The sequence below is a fragment of the Taudactylus pleione genome, unplaced genomic scaffold (genome assembly GCF_031769625.1).
Source record: "Taudactylus pleione unplaced genomic scaffold, aTauple2 ptg000399l, whole genome shotgun sequence".
NCBI classification, from domain to species: domain Eukaryota; kingdom Metazoa; phylum Chordata; class Amphibia; order Anura; family Myobatrachidae; genus Taudactylus; species Taudactylus pleione.
In genome coordinates this window covers 3,888,760-3,903,463 of record NW_028284801.1, presented here as the reverse complement: position 1 = coordinate 3,903,463, position 14,704 = coordinate 3,888,760, and the positions used below count along the sequence as shown (strand labels likewise).

Below are 14,704 nucleotides of genomic sequence, written 5' to 3'. Positions count from 1 at the left end.
TGTGTGCAGGACTGCAGAGGCACAGCCACAATGGTCACACAACTTTAGAGTGCCTGAAAGAGGTGGCAGATGGCTGGGGGGGGGGGAGAAACGACTTCTCTGGGTCTCACACTATAGTCATATCGCAGCATGGCTTCCCGGGCTGCTGTGTCCCTTACACGGGTAGTAGTCTTCTCATGCCACACTTACCCTCCTGCAAGCTGGCACCAAAAGCTGCAGCCACCATCCCTTAAGCCACATACACACGGCAATATTTTTACACGATAACGACATCTTTGAATGATATATCGTTTAAATCGTCCAGTGTGTACATACTATGCGATGAATGATGCGCACTCCCGCGAGTCATTAACGATGTCCTCTGTCGTCTGTACATGCAGCTCAATTTTGACTGTCGTGCATATCGTTCAGTGTGTACGAGACGAACGATGAATGATATGAAAGTCTTTAGCCACTCCCTGGATACTCCCCAACCTCCATTTTCTCCTGTACATGTGGAGCGAGAGGCAGCTTGTTTTTATGGAGCTCATCATTCTTCAAAAATCGGTGAGTACAGTGCTGCCGCCAATAAATACAGGCCACATGTCACCACTGGCCACCAATGTCACCACTGGCCACCAATGTTTGCAGACTGCCTTGTTAATTAAATATTAAATGGTTTTAAATATATTGTATAATGGTATACAATAAATATATTATAATGGTTTTAAATTGTATTAAATGGTGCCAAACTCAGGTAATGTAGTCAGACAAATAACCTGTCAGACTGTCAGTTTCCCGTTGGCTACCAATGTGTACAGGTCACATATATCTACCCACAACACTGCCCAGCAATTAAGGCCACTATACATTTTTTATACAAAACTATTTTCGGTTAACGTTTATACGATGATATGTTTCATGGATTATATGTTAATATTATAGTTTTCATATTAAATTACAGATGGACAAGAACATAGAATTCTGGACTGGATTTATTGATTTGTACCACGCCAACACAACAAGTGCCTCTGTAGAATCAAGAGCAAAGATTACTCCAACAGAGTGAAGAAGAATCAGGCACTTGAGAAATTTTCTTGTACAGTAGAGGCCAGAAGAGTGATGCTGACATACGCTGGGTCAAGAGTAAGATCCAGAATTTCCGAACAGTCTACATGAAAGAGCACAAGTATAAAGACGCACAACGTTCAGGAGCTGGGGCCGATAAAGTCCATAAACCGTCCATATGGTAATATGACCTACTCCTGTTTACCCTGGAGAAAGAGCCCAAGAGGTGGTCAAGGAGCTCACTGGATCCAGACTTGCCTGAGGTCTTGGAAGAGGAGGAAACAGAGAATCAGGATCTGGTAAGTAGACACAGTGCAAACACAACCTGTGTTTATTTTTTTAAAGTTCACATGGGTAAATTCATGAAGCAGTGACAAGAGTGAGAAGTGTGTGAATGGAGAATTTTCCCATGGTAACCATTCAGCGGCTCCATATAAGTTTCTAGAATACACTTGATAAATGTTACCTCAAAGCTGATTGGTTAACATTAGCAATTTCTCCACGAGCTCACTTCTCCACTCTTGTCACTGCTTTTGCTTTTCCATTCCTCCACACTTAAAGGGAACTAGAATTAACCAAAAAAAGGTATTTACATGGACTAAGCAACTTAATTTTTACAGTTGACTACTTCAGACGTGGATCTGGACCCTCCCACCAGTGAGCCAACAGAACTGGAGGAGAGCGAGTTGGAGACCCCGCCACTTCAGCCACCTGCCAAGAAGCGGAGGAAGGTTTTCAAAGCTCCCAGTTCTGGACCGGCTAGGTCCGAACAATTTTTGAAACACGCGGAGGAGGTTCTTCAGAAGGCCCCGGATACATTTATGATTTTTGGGATCTCGCCAATGAAATGCAGGACAGACAGCGAACCCAACAACTGCATTTCAAGTGCAGTGATCGCTGTGAGTGAAAAAAATTGTGGAATTGTGGGTCCCGAGGACACATCACTTTAATAAATTGGGGTCCTACTTCACGGTTTCTTGGTCCCATCACATATTATGCGGGTTGAGGGCAGGTAGCAGTTTGGATAGTGGTGTGGGCAGGTAGCAGTTGAGGTAGAGTTGTGGGTAAAGGCAGAGAGAGGTTGGGGTAGAACTGGGGGTAAAGGGAAGTAAGAGCAGACAGGGCTGGGGGAGGGTAGGGAGGGGATAAGTGCAGACAAAAGTTGCAACAGTGCTGTGGGACAAGGAGGGGGCTAGGGGCAGGCAATGCTGGGAGTAGGGAGGGGGCAGGGGTAGACAGCAGCTGGTGCCTCACTGGGGGGCAAGGAGGGGGTTAGGGGCTTTTACTGGCATTGCTCAGAAGGGTCCCATCACACACTGGTAGCACCCTGGCACTGCATGAAAAGCTCCCATCACACACTGGCAGCACCCTGGCATTGCACAGAAGGCTCTTACCATACACTGGCAGCACCCTGGCACTGCACATAATGCTCTCACATACACTGGCAGTACCCTGGCACTGCACAGAAGGCTCCCATCACACACTGGTAGCACCTTGGCACTGCACAGAAGGCTCTCACCATACACAAGCAGCACCCAGACACTGCACAAAAGACTGTCACCTTATACTGGCAGCACCCTGGCACTGCACATAATGCTCACATACACTGGCAGTACCCTGGCACTGCACAGAAGGCTCTCACCATACACTGGCAGCACCCTGGCACTGCACAGAAGGCTCCCATCACACACTGGCAGCACCCTGGCTTTGCACAGAAGGCTCCCATAACATACTGGCACCACCCTGGCACCACATAGAAGGGTCACACTACACAATAGCACCACCCTGGCATTGCATAAAAGGGTCCCACCACACATGGGCACAACAGAGCAGGGTCCCACCACACACTGGGAAATGAGGGTCCCAAAATACATTGGAGAAAACCTGGTGCAACACAAGGGGCCTTATCTCACCCTGGTACCCCCATGTGCCACACAGTAAAGCAACAACACACACTGGTACCACTTTGGCACTGCATATCAAAGGAGTGCCCCATCACACACTGGCAGCTCCAGTATAGACATTGGGCACCGATTAACACAGAAGGTGGCCCTGGAGGGTGGCTACTCACAGTCCAGGTGCTTTTTCTTGGGGCAATCTCATGGTTGGTGGCCTTGCAGACAGGGCCGGATTAAAGGGGGGGCGACAGGGGTGTTCGTCCAAGGGTTAAAGTGGGCCGGAACGGGAGACGAAACCAGTTCCACCTCCTCCGGCCCACCTAACCCCGGCACCGCAGAGAGGCTTCATTAGCCGGGCGGCCAGTGAGATTTTAACAGCGGGCACCCGGCTCCCTCCCCGCAGAGCCAGCCGGAGCCTGGGGCTCACACCTGAGCTCTGGCTTCCAGCGCAGTACACTATGGGAGAGACAACATAACGCCTCTCCCATAGTTCTGAGGAATGGCCAGCCGGACGGATGCGGACGTGGGAGCGGGACTTAAGGTAAGTATAGTGTTTTTTTATTTTCTTTTTTCTTCAGTATAAGTGGCTTCACTACTGCGGGCACTACATCTGGGGCATTGCTACAGTGGTCACTACATCTGGGGGCATTGCTACTGGTGGCACTGCATCTGGGGCACTACTTCTGGGGGCATTGGTACTGGGGGCACTACTGCTGGGGGATTACTATTGGGAGCACTACTTCTGGGGGCATTGCTACTGGCGGCACTACATCTGGGGGCATTACTATTGGGAGCACTACTACAGGGGCACTACTTCTGTGGGCATTGCTACAGGGGGCATTGCTACTGGGGGCACTACTGCTGGGGCATAACTATTGGGAGCACTACATCTGGGGGGGGCACTACTGCTGGGAGCACTGCTACAAGGGGCATTACTATATCGTCCATATTTAATAGGGGCCCCCACATGTTTGTTGCCCAGGGTCCCCCACAGACCTTAATCCAGCTCTGCTTGCAGATGATCCTGGTACAATCTGTGTTGCTCTGGTTGGACATTGTGGATCCGGGTGGGGTTCTGACATGAAGAGGACAGGCCTAGGAAAAGAGGGGGAAGGGAGCATTGCGGCCTGGAGCACAGTCACGCTGTCAGCCCATGCGGACACTGCGGAGCAGGGAACGGCAGCTGCTGGAGAGAGCCAGGCGGCATCACACCTCCGGGAGGGGGGATCCGGCATTACCTACCCACAGACCTGTGTATGGAGGCCTGGAGCAGTCAAGCTGTCAGCCTGTGCAGTGCAAGGAACGGCAGCTGCTGGAGAGAGCCTGGCAGCATTGAGTGACCAGGAGGCAGAGGTCTCAGGTGCCAACTGGAAGATGAGGCGCTGCCGCCAGTGGCCATTGGCTGGGAGAAGCTGATGGAGGTCACTGGGGCAGCAGCTGTGGAGCGCACACACAGCGCGTCCTGCTGGACCCGGGTACTTTTAAAAACTGGGTCACTAAGTGCCTGTAATGTGTAAATACGCACTATAATGCATATTTTGTGAACCCTGTGTCTGGTATATGATCCTATGATACGTGGGCTTCATAGCCAATTGGACAAGCACACTGTCCTAGTGTCAGATACCAAACAGAAGCCCATTCCACTGGTCTCCAGCATTTTCCCCATCCCACCTCACCCACCGATGTATCCCGCACCGCCAATTTCTCCTCCACAACCACCCACCTATCCTGCACTGCATAGCCCTACGCCACCACCCAACTATCCCAGCACCTCTTCAAGTGGCATGCACTCAGTTTTTTCATTCGTGATTTTTTTCATTCGGTTTTTAACTTGTTTCAAAAATGTTCTGGATGTTTTCTTGGGCTCTTGGCCCAGGATGACCAGGAGTTGGTCAGAGTACCATAACGATGGTACTTCATTTGCCTGTTACTGAATATTGTGACTTCTTATGTTTCTAGTGCTCTTTCGAGAAGACAGTTTGCAAATTCTCGATCTTCTTCGTGACCCTAGTTATGTCGGCATCACTCTTTTGGTCTGTACTGTACATGATCAATTGTTGAAGTGCCTGATTTATTTCATTTAATTGGAGCAATCTTTGCTCTAGATGCACTTAGTGGCCTGGTATAAATCAATGAATCCAGGCCAGAATTTTGCCTTTTTTTTGGATAAAGAAAAAAATTCCCCTCCCACTCCTCCTTTTCAGACAATTTTGTATGATCTTGTTTTATTTATATATATATATATATATATATATATATATATATACAGTTGCACGAGGGACCGGCACTCTCTCTCAGGTCAGAATGCTCCGGTGCACTTCCCAAAAAGAATGTACTTGCAGCAAAAGCGGGATGGCACTCAGTGAGACTCCAATACAAATAAAGAACACAGCAAAGTAGTGCTGTGTTCTTTATTTGTATTGGAGTCTCACTGAATGCCATCCCGCTTTTGCTGCAAATATATATATATATATATATATATATATATATCTATAGATGTCTCTATTTTCTGTGTGTCTGTAGACAGTAATATGTACAGCCAAAATTGTTTTTGTTCATTTGTTTATTATAAACTAATAAAAATCTATTTGCACAAAAAAAATAATAATTCAAGTGTTGTGTTGTTATTTGCACCGTGGGAACAACATATTACGGGACACCTACAGGGGTACAGGGGGCACCTATAGGTAATATAATATTAAACATGTAATGTAATGTGAACACATGCCACCCAGTATATGCCCCATAGTACCCCTGGCCACCAATTATGCATGCCTCACAGTAGCTTTAAACAAATTATATTATATGGACACTATTTTTAAATAACCCAAAAAAAATTAATTTACAAAAAAACATTCAAATTCTGAAAACAGTTTTCACACAAAACATTGTTATATAGCATGTAAAATGTTCATGTTTTTATATTTTGTGAAGTGCAATTAGTTTATGCATTATCCCTGCCATGGCACTGCCCCCGCTCCATTGAAATAGTCCAGGTACTCCTGCCTGACCTGTTTAGCACATCCAGTGGCCACTTCTGTAACCCGTGCTCCAGCCACAGAAGTCCACCTATCAATGTCCTCTATGTGGTCTGTAGGTTCTGGCAGTGATGTACTTGGTGGCCTTTGATGCGTGTTCTTATGCCTCAGGAAATTATGTAGGGTAAAGCATGCCAATACAACCCACTCTATTTTGTACACACGCAGCTTGATGTCTGTGTGGAAAATCCTGAAGGGACTGCTGAGGATACCAAAGGCATTCTCCACAATACGACGTGCCCTAGAAAGCCGTTAAAAATCCTCTTCTCCTTGGTCAATCCCCTTTGTGCATACGGCTTCATGACATGCTCATGCAGTGCAAAAGCCTCATCAGCAACATACACGAAATTGAATCCATACTTGCATTGCGAAGCAGGAGGTACATTGAGCCTTTTAGACATGAGCCTATCATAAAACACGGTCTTCCTGAAGGACCCACCATCCGACACATGGCCATTCTTCCCAACGTCCACAAACAGAAATTCATAGTCATTTTCAGAGTTGGTAGAGGCTAAGACAGTAGAGCAATTTAAACATACATGGGATAGACATAAAGATATCCTTCAGAAGAAGTAAGGATCAATAAGGGTTGAGGTAACAATATGTTTAAAAATGGGGCAGACTAGATGGGCCAAGTGGTTCTTATCTACCGTCAAATTCTATGTTTCTATAGTTAGTGTTCACGATGGCCATCCCTTATAATTGTAGAACATGGATTCACTGTTGGCACGTGGAGTTATCCTCACATGTTTCCCATCAATGGCTCCCCAAAGTTCGGGCGGGAAGTTCCACCGCGACTCAAACTCCGGAGCAATACTTTGCAATTCCTCCACCAATGAAGGGGACTAGCATGAAAACAGACAAAAAATGGTTAATACAAGGATTTTACCTTTAACTCCATATCTGGCCAGCAGCATATACCATAAAGGAGGCAGCAATTTACATTTAGGGGGCATACTGTGGTGGCCAGCAGCATACAGCATTGTTGGACATCAAAAATGTTCTTACCTTGAAGTACTGCTGCTTAAGGACAGTAAATATAGCTTTGCAGATCTTTGGGATGATGAGGCCAAAAGATTGAGGTGAGATGAGGGAGCCAACGTCAGGTCAGCAAGGGATCTTCCTGTAGCCAAGAACCTCAGGGTAGCGATCAGCCTGGTATCCTGCCTCCGGCTGTAGGGCAACACAAGACTCAGCAACTTCTGGAAGGTGGCGTCATCCATCTGCAGCAAGTTGCGGTAGTCGCCAGGATCATTTTCATGGATCTCCATAAGCAGTGGCATGTGTGAGAGAATCCGTCTGCATCAGCCACTCCTTCGTCCAGCATGAGCGAAGCCTTCAGCAGCACAACTCCAGCATATGCTATCAGTCGATAGCGAAAGGGATCCATCACAAGAGAAAGTAGACAAACTTTGTTAAGGCAAGCCAAAAACAAAGCAGAGCAATCTAGCAATGTAACAGCGTTCAACAGGTTTAAGCCTCACCAAACTAGCCACAGAGCATTAATGCAAAGAGATAAAATGGCTGCAAACTATTTATTCCATCCTGAAGTCCTGCCCACCCCCCTGAAATTCCTGCCCAGTATTTGAATTAGCTGAAATACCCTAGTGTCAAACGATTTCTGCATATTGGACCTCATTCAGAGTTTCTCGCTAGGGCGTGATCGCTCGCATCAGCAGTGAGCGAGAAAATGCAAAGCGAGCGCTCGCAACGCACAGCGCAAGCGGGTAAACACCCACAATGAAAGCACACCTCCCGGACCACGTAACAGGGCGAGCGAGGGCTACAGTCGTAGCAATCTGTTGGACGCAGCCGTCAAACTACGTGACCATCGTGATATCTTGTCAGAGTCTTGTTTTCTCATCTGCGCTTTCGATGGACCTTTGATTTGGTTTTGATGCGATTGCAATTAGCATTAATTCGCACCCTTGTTTTTTTTTTAGTTTTGGTTTGTTTTCATCATTGAATTTATATACGCTGTAGTAAGCAAATTGGACTTCCCCCAACTTTCTGACACAAATTAAATATTGTTGTTTGCAATATATATAGATATATCTATATACAGTCAGGTGCATAAATATTGGGACATTGACAGAATTTTCATATTTTGGCCTCTATTGACCACCATAATGGCTTTGAAATGAAACAAACAAGATGTGCTTTAACTGCAGACTTTAAGATTTAATTTGAGGGTAATTACATCCAAATCAGGTGAACGTGTAGGAATAACAACGGTTTCTATATGTGCCTCCCACTTTTTAAGAGGCCAAAAGTAATGGGACAAACTAAACAATCCTAAATCTAACTTTCACTTTTTAATACTTTGTTGCAAATCCTTTGCAGGCAATTACAGCCTGAAGTCTGGAACGCATAGACACTACCAGACGCTGGGTTTCATCCCTGGTGATGCTCTGCCAGGCCTCTACTGCAAATGTCTTCAGTTCCTGCTTGTTCTTGGGGCATTTTCCCTTCAGTTTTGTCTTCATCAAGTGAAATGGATGCTCAATCGGATTCAGGTCAGGGGATTGACTTGGCCATTGCATAACATTCCACTTTTTAGCCTTAAAAAACTCTTTGGTTGCTTTTGCAGTATGCTTCAGGTCATTGTCCATCTGCACTGTGAAGCGCTGTCCACAGAGTTCTGAAGCATTTGACTGAATATGAGCATATAATTTTGCCCGAAACACTTCAGAATTCATTTTTCTGCTTTTGTCAGCAGTCACATCACCAATAAATACAAGGGAACCAGTTCCATTGGCAGCCATACATGCCCACGCCATGACACTACCACCACCATGCTTCACTGATGAGGTGGTATGTTTTGGATCATGAGCAGTTCCTTTCCTTCTCCATACTCTTCTCTTCCCATCACTCTGGTACAAGTTGATCTTTGTCTCATCTGTCCATAGGATGTTGTTCCAGAACTGTAATAGCTTTTTTAGATGTCTTCCTGTTTTTGAGGCTCACCAATGGTTTACATCTCGTGGTGAACCCTCTATATTCACTCTTGTGAAGTCTTCTCTTGATTGTTGACTTTGACACATATACACCTACCTCCTGGAGAGTGTTTTTGATTTGGTCAACTGTTGTGAAGGGGTTTTTCTTCACCAAGGAAATAATTCTTCTGTTATCCACCACAGTTGTTTTCCGTGGTCTTCCGGGTCTTTTGGTGTTGCTGAGCTCTCCGGTGCGTTCTTTCTTTTTAAGAATGTTCCAAACAGTTGATTTGGCCACACCTAATGTTTTTGCTATCTCTCTGATGGGTTTGTTTTGATTTTTCAGCCTAATGATGGCTTGCTTCACTGATAGTGACAGCTCTTTGGATCTCATATTGAGAGTCGACAGCAACTGATTCCAAATGCAAATGTCACACCTAGAATCAACTCCAGACCTTTTACCTGCTTAATTGATAATTAAATAATGAGGGAATAGCCCACACCTGTCCCTGAAATAGCTTTTCAGTTGATAGTCCCATTACTTTTGGCCCCTTAAAAAGTGGGAGGCACATATAGAAACCGTTGTAATTCCTACACCGTTCACCTGATTTGGATGTAATTACCCTCAAATTAAATCTGAAAGTCTGCAGATAAAGCACATCTTGTTTGTTTCATTTCAAAGCCATTGTGGTTGTGAATAGAGGCCAAAATCTGAAAATTCTGTCAATGTCCCAATATTTATGCACCTGACTGTATATACCTAGAAATATATAGAGATAGATGTAGATATATTTCCAGAAAAATATATCTTAATTTGTAACTAAACATATATGTCTATGCATATATCTAGATGTGCATCTTTATAATATCTGCACCTATTTTTTTTTGTAAATTGTCAAATATATCTATATATACATATATAGAGAAAAACAGCGGCACTCACGGGACTTGAAATAAATAAGACTCACGACTCCAAAGGATCAGCGTTCAACGTTTCAGTAGGTGTGACTTTTATCAAGAACGTTCTTGATAAAAGTCACACCGACTGAAACGTTGAACGCTGATCCTTTGGAGTCGTGAGTCTTATTTATTTCAAGTCCTGTGAGTGCCGCTGTTTTTCTCTGCATATACTTGGTTCATTAACCATTTGAGGGCACCCAGGCAAGTACAGCCTATATTGTGGAGTGCTGGCGTTACTATTATATATATATATATATATATTTTTTTTTGGTATATCTTGTTTTAATTTTTTAAACACCTTAAAAATGTACATGTCTACCCAAACATTGATTTCTATAGTTCAACTTTATATTACATTTTGTTTATATGCAGTTTTTTGCCATTTAATCAAAACAACACTCATTTGTCTGGTTCAGCTTTTTTATTTTTTTAAATTTTTGTTGGGCAAAAAAAAATTAAAGAGCATTATGTATCCTCCTGATGGCCTCATAAATGTGGAGGACACATTCTCCAATGCCGGCCACCTCCCTCCTAAGTACGTCTCGCAGTGACTCCTCTTCTGCAACTGAAATGTAAAGAAAATTGATTAAGAATTATTAAGTATTTATTAATAATGCAAAACAGTTTTTAATAACAACCACCCACCATAGGTCTGATTAATTGGTGTGTATCCCTTTGCCACATTGCATTCTTTTCTGGTTCCTACATTACATATACATTGCATAATGACATCTGTAACATATGTACCTTCAGGCCCTTGGACCAGCACTTCTTGGGCTGATACAGCCCAATTACCACTTCCCGCGGAGTGGGTGGTGGATCCATCTTCTGGGCTGGGTGGGAAGGAGTGGGTGGGGGATCCATCTTCTGGGCTGGGTGGGGAGGAGTGGGTAGTGGATCCATCTTCTGGGCTGGGTGGTGCCTGAGCTTGCCTCCTCCTTTGTCTTCTTTAACGTAATCCTATGAATGTTGAAATTTGTTTAAAAAACTGACACTGTCCAAAAAACTACGTATCCAGATCTCCTTGTTTTAGCAAAGCAAAGGCATGATTTTTTTTAAAGTAAATTTTGGGAACAAAGGGAATACATAAAGGCACTTGTGTCACCCATGTGACAAGAATCCACAGACACAGCATAAAATGTAGCCTGACACTCAAATTGTCACACATCTTCTGCATTTAAACACATATGTCATAAACCATGAGTTTTTTTTTTAAAAACACACTCACACACACACACCTAATGACTACAACATTTTGTGTTTTTTAAAAAATAGGCACACCTTAAAATGTGGTAAAAAAAAAGCCCTTCAAAAGCAGAAAAAAAAGCAAACACGCACCCACATGCAGAAAGGCATACACAACACATAGCATACACAACGCAATGCATATACGCATTACTTACTTTGGCGGTTGCCCGCACACAGTTGCTCCAGGAGGGCCGGGGTCCACCTACGGTGATCCAACCATCGACGCTTCAATTGGACCATAGTCCGGCGGAATCCAAGGCCCATATCTTGATTTGGTTTTGCACATGCGGGCCTACGGGTCCCAGGCGACGGTCCATGACTTGTGTCAAGATGCAGAGCTCCCGCCTGCAAAAGCTGGAGGATCTCATGATGGCAATGACAAATATTAAAGTGTGCAAACTTTATATAAACTATGGTGCAGTCTGATTGGTTGGCCATTCTAAAATGGTGGATAAACACAGGACATTTGTTGATTTAATACATCTATAACAACACACCTATCAGACATCATGTGACTCACCTAATTGCACAGATTGGATTTTCCTGTGCGGCCTTTAGGGCACACCCAACACTACGCAGCTCCTGGGGATAGTGTTTGGAATTGTGAGGGGCGCTTTTAAAGGGTGTTAGTGGCTTGTGCATTGCGTAGTGCACTGCGTGGGAGTGGCGCACAGTAGCAGGCGCATACGCATATTGTTATAAATAGCAACGCACGATTTTAAAACATTTGCAGTCATGGATTCAGAGGAGGCCAATGAGGACTGCAAGCTTGTTATACATGAATTTCTGGACAAATTTGGTTTAGGAATTGCTTCAGAAATTGAAGTAGTGGATACACTTCCAGATGAGGCTGAAAAAAGTGTGTCTGATCCCACACCAGATGATCCTCCTCCAGCACCTACAAACACATCACCTGAAAATGTGGCTGGCCCATCACATGGAATGATACAAGGTCAAGTTAAACGTTTCAGATACACTAATCCAGTTGGCACTAACCAGATTCACTTTTGGGCATAATATTCCTTTGCATGATCGGAAAAAAATCTGGTGAAATTTACAAAGATCATCAATCAGAAGCACTCCACTCATTTGGAGACCACTTTTATGCGAAATAAGTAAGTTTATTGCTTAATTTTTAGGTTACTGTACAAAATTATAAACGTTTTTCTCTAGTTAAACAAAGAAGTAGTAATACTGAAAAATGTTTGTAAAATGGCCTCACTCCTTCAAAAATGTTTTGCCTTACAAATAATTGTTGCGCACTTTTTCAAAAGGTGGAGTGACCTTTGCAGTCAACTCAAGTCGAAGCTGACATTGTGGATCCAACACTTTAATGGGCCAGGGGGTCCCCTCCCTGACATCTTGGCTTTGACCAAAAGCCAATATCGCCTTTTGGGGGCCTTAGATAGGAGGCAAGTGGTGGAGGCCAAAGTATACCATCAGGAGCATCCACAAGAAGACCCACATGCTGAGTCTGGTAATTATTTGCATGCACCTGGCTCTGTATCTGAATTTTTTAAGTTTACTTTGTATTAATTGTTTTTTTATCACCCATTTTTTAGGCACTAACATGGCTGCAAGCCTTCAGATGGATGGGGTGATGGTAATCCTAAACCAAATTCGTCCAGAAATTCATGTAGTTTTAATGAATTAATTAGTTCATTTAATTTATGTTTTAATCAAAATATTGTTTCAATTCAAATCCCCCCAAAAAATGATGCTTTGGGAAATTATCTTAAAAACTTTCGAAAAAACAAATAAAGAAAATACATTGACAAAATGTTTTTTGTTTCTTCTTCCAACATAAATTATGATTATGAAAATAGCATGGTTGAACAAATCCGGCCATGGCCTGCAACAGTATTGGGAAAAAAACATGTATTTACTCTGGAATGGCATGCTGGGATGTGCAGTACCACAAACAAAAAAGCACTATCACTTTAAAAACTTTAAATAAAAAAAAACATGTTTTTGAGATTTTTAAAAATACAGGGACTATTGTCTTGGAATAACAATTTCTCTGTGTTTGTAATCAAATTTAAGATCAAAATAACACACCAAAATAGACAAAAGAAATCTTCAAAAAAAAAATAATGCTAATTTACGCAGCCACATTGCTATTAAACAATGCAATGATTAACACCTGTTACTCTATTAATTGAATGCAAACATTGGCAGAGGCAGAAACCATTGCCTGCACATGCAGTGCTTGTGGTAGACCCTGGGCTACCACAAGCACTGCGAGAAGTTACATCTTAATGGATGCGATATGACGTCTGCTATGATGCACACTTTAAATTATGCACGTCTTTAAAACGCCATTTTGACGGTCAGACACGCCTGCGTTCGCAAAACCACTCCCCCATTCACAAGCACCTTCCCGTTACCACCCATAAATGGTACTATCTGTCACTCAGAGCAGCGACCCTGATAATGGCTTACGAGCAACCAAAATCAGCTCGCAAAGACTGATTTGTGCATTGCAAATTATACGCATGCGCAGATGTGAAAAAAATTGCTCATAGCGAGCGATCGCGCCCTAGTGAGGGGCTCTGAATGAGGTCCATTGTTCGGTCGTTTGTGAAATCTCTCAGTGTGTATGCACAAAGGCCCTCATTCAGAGCCACTCGCTAGCGGCAGTACGCTCGTTCCGAGCGATGTTCGCACATCTGCGCATGCGTACGGTTTTTAGTACGCATGCGCGAACCAGTCAGTGCGGCCGAAAATCGTTGATACGCAATATAGCGAGGGCCTGCTATTTTGAGTGACAGAATGAGGCGTATGTGGGTGGTAACAGGGGAAGGTGCTTGAAAACGGGGGGTGGAGATCCGAACGCAGGCGTGCTTAAAGGTCAAAACGGGCGTTTTAAGGGAGTGCATAATTAATACAGCAGCGTCATTGACCACGTCACTTGGTTTTTTTTAACTCAGAACTGCTCGCAAAATAGCGGTTGAAAACACCAACCACAAGAATAGCGAGCAGTTCATACGCTGTACGATGTACTCGATTAATCTAATAAATAGCGGACATGACGTATGGTGCGTGCGGCCAGGGGGCGTTTTTATCAAATAAACAAGCGTATGTTTTGCTCGCTCGTTCAGACTTAGAGGTGGGAACAGACTGCAATTTGCGAACGGATCATTTGAATAGCCACCCCTTGTTTTTGAACGAACGACCACAAATAGTGAACGGCTCTGAATCAGGCCCAATATCATTTGTCTTGGACTCCAGGAAGTTCAAGGGAAATCGTTCAACGATATCGCTCACAGAGCATATTGTCCAGTGTGTATGGGCATTAGACAGCAGCAGGATCCCATACACACATACATAAACAAGGAAAACGGAACAGCAGCAGGGGCGACCAATCACAACACACTTCGGACTCTGGTGCTGGTGCCATTCACAGGTCATGTCCAATAACAGCCTGAATGGGTTGTGTCCACAGGTTTCATGATGACGAAGAATAACTTGACAGTGGCATGCAGGGGCTTCGGGCTGTAAGCAGGTATCGGCACACTGGCAAGTGACCTTTAAAAAAAACAAACAAGCAACCCGAAACCATCAAAAAAAAAAAAAA

The 14,704-nt window shown here is 44.0% G+C and overlaps 1 long non-coding RNA gene and 2 pseudogenes across 1 annotated transcript; 1 reads left to right on the top strand and 2 right to left on the bottom strand.

The window, feature by feature from the left end:
- The first annotated feature begins 492 nt into the window (after window positions 1-492).
- LOC148506636 (uncharacterized) lies at window positions 493-4,851 on the top strand (annotated as a pseudogene).
- A 1,045-nt stretch (window positions 4,852-5,896) lies between these two features.
- LOC148506635 (uncharacterized) lies at window positions 5,897-7,815 on the bottom strand (annotated as a pseudogene).
- A 2,476-nt stretch (window positions 7,816-10,291) lies between these two features.
- LOC148506634 (uncharacterized) lies at window positions 10,292-13,949 on the bottom strand. Its single transcript, XR_015869765.1, has 3 exons — window positions 11,283-13,949; window positions 10,627-10,839; window positions 10,292-10,444 (listed from the first exon to the last, which is right to left on the bottom strand). It is a non-coding gene; the product is annotated as an uncharacterized LOC148506634 (long non-coding RNA).
- Window positions 13,950-14,704: the final 755 nt, after the last annotated feature.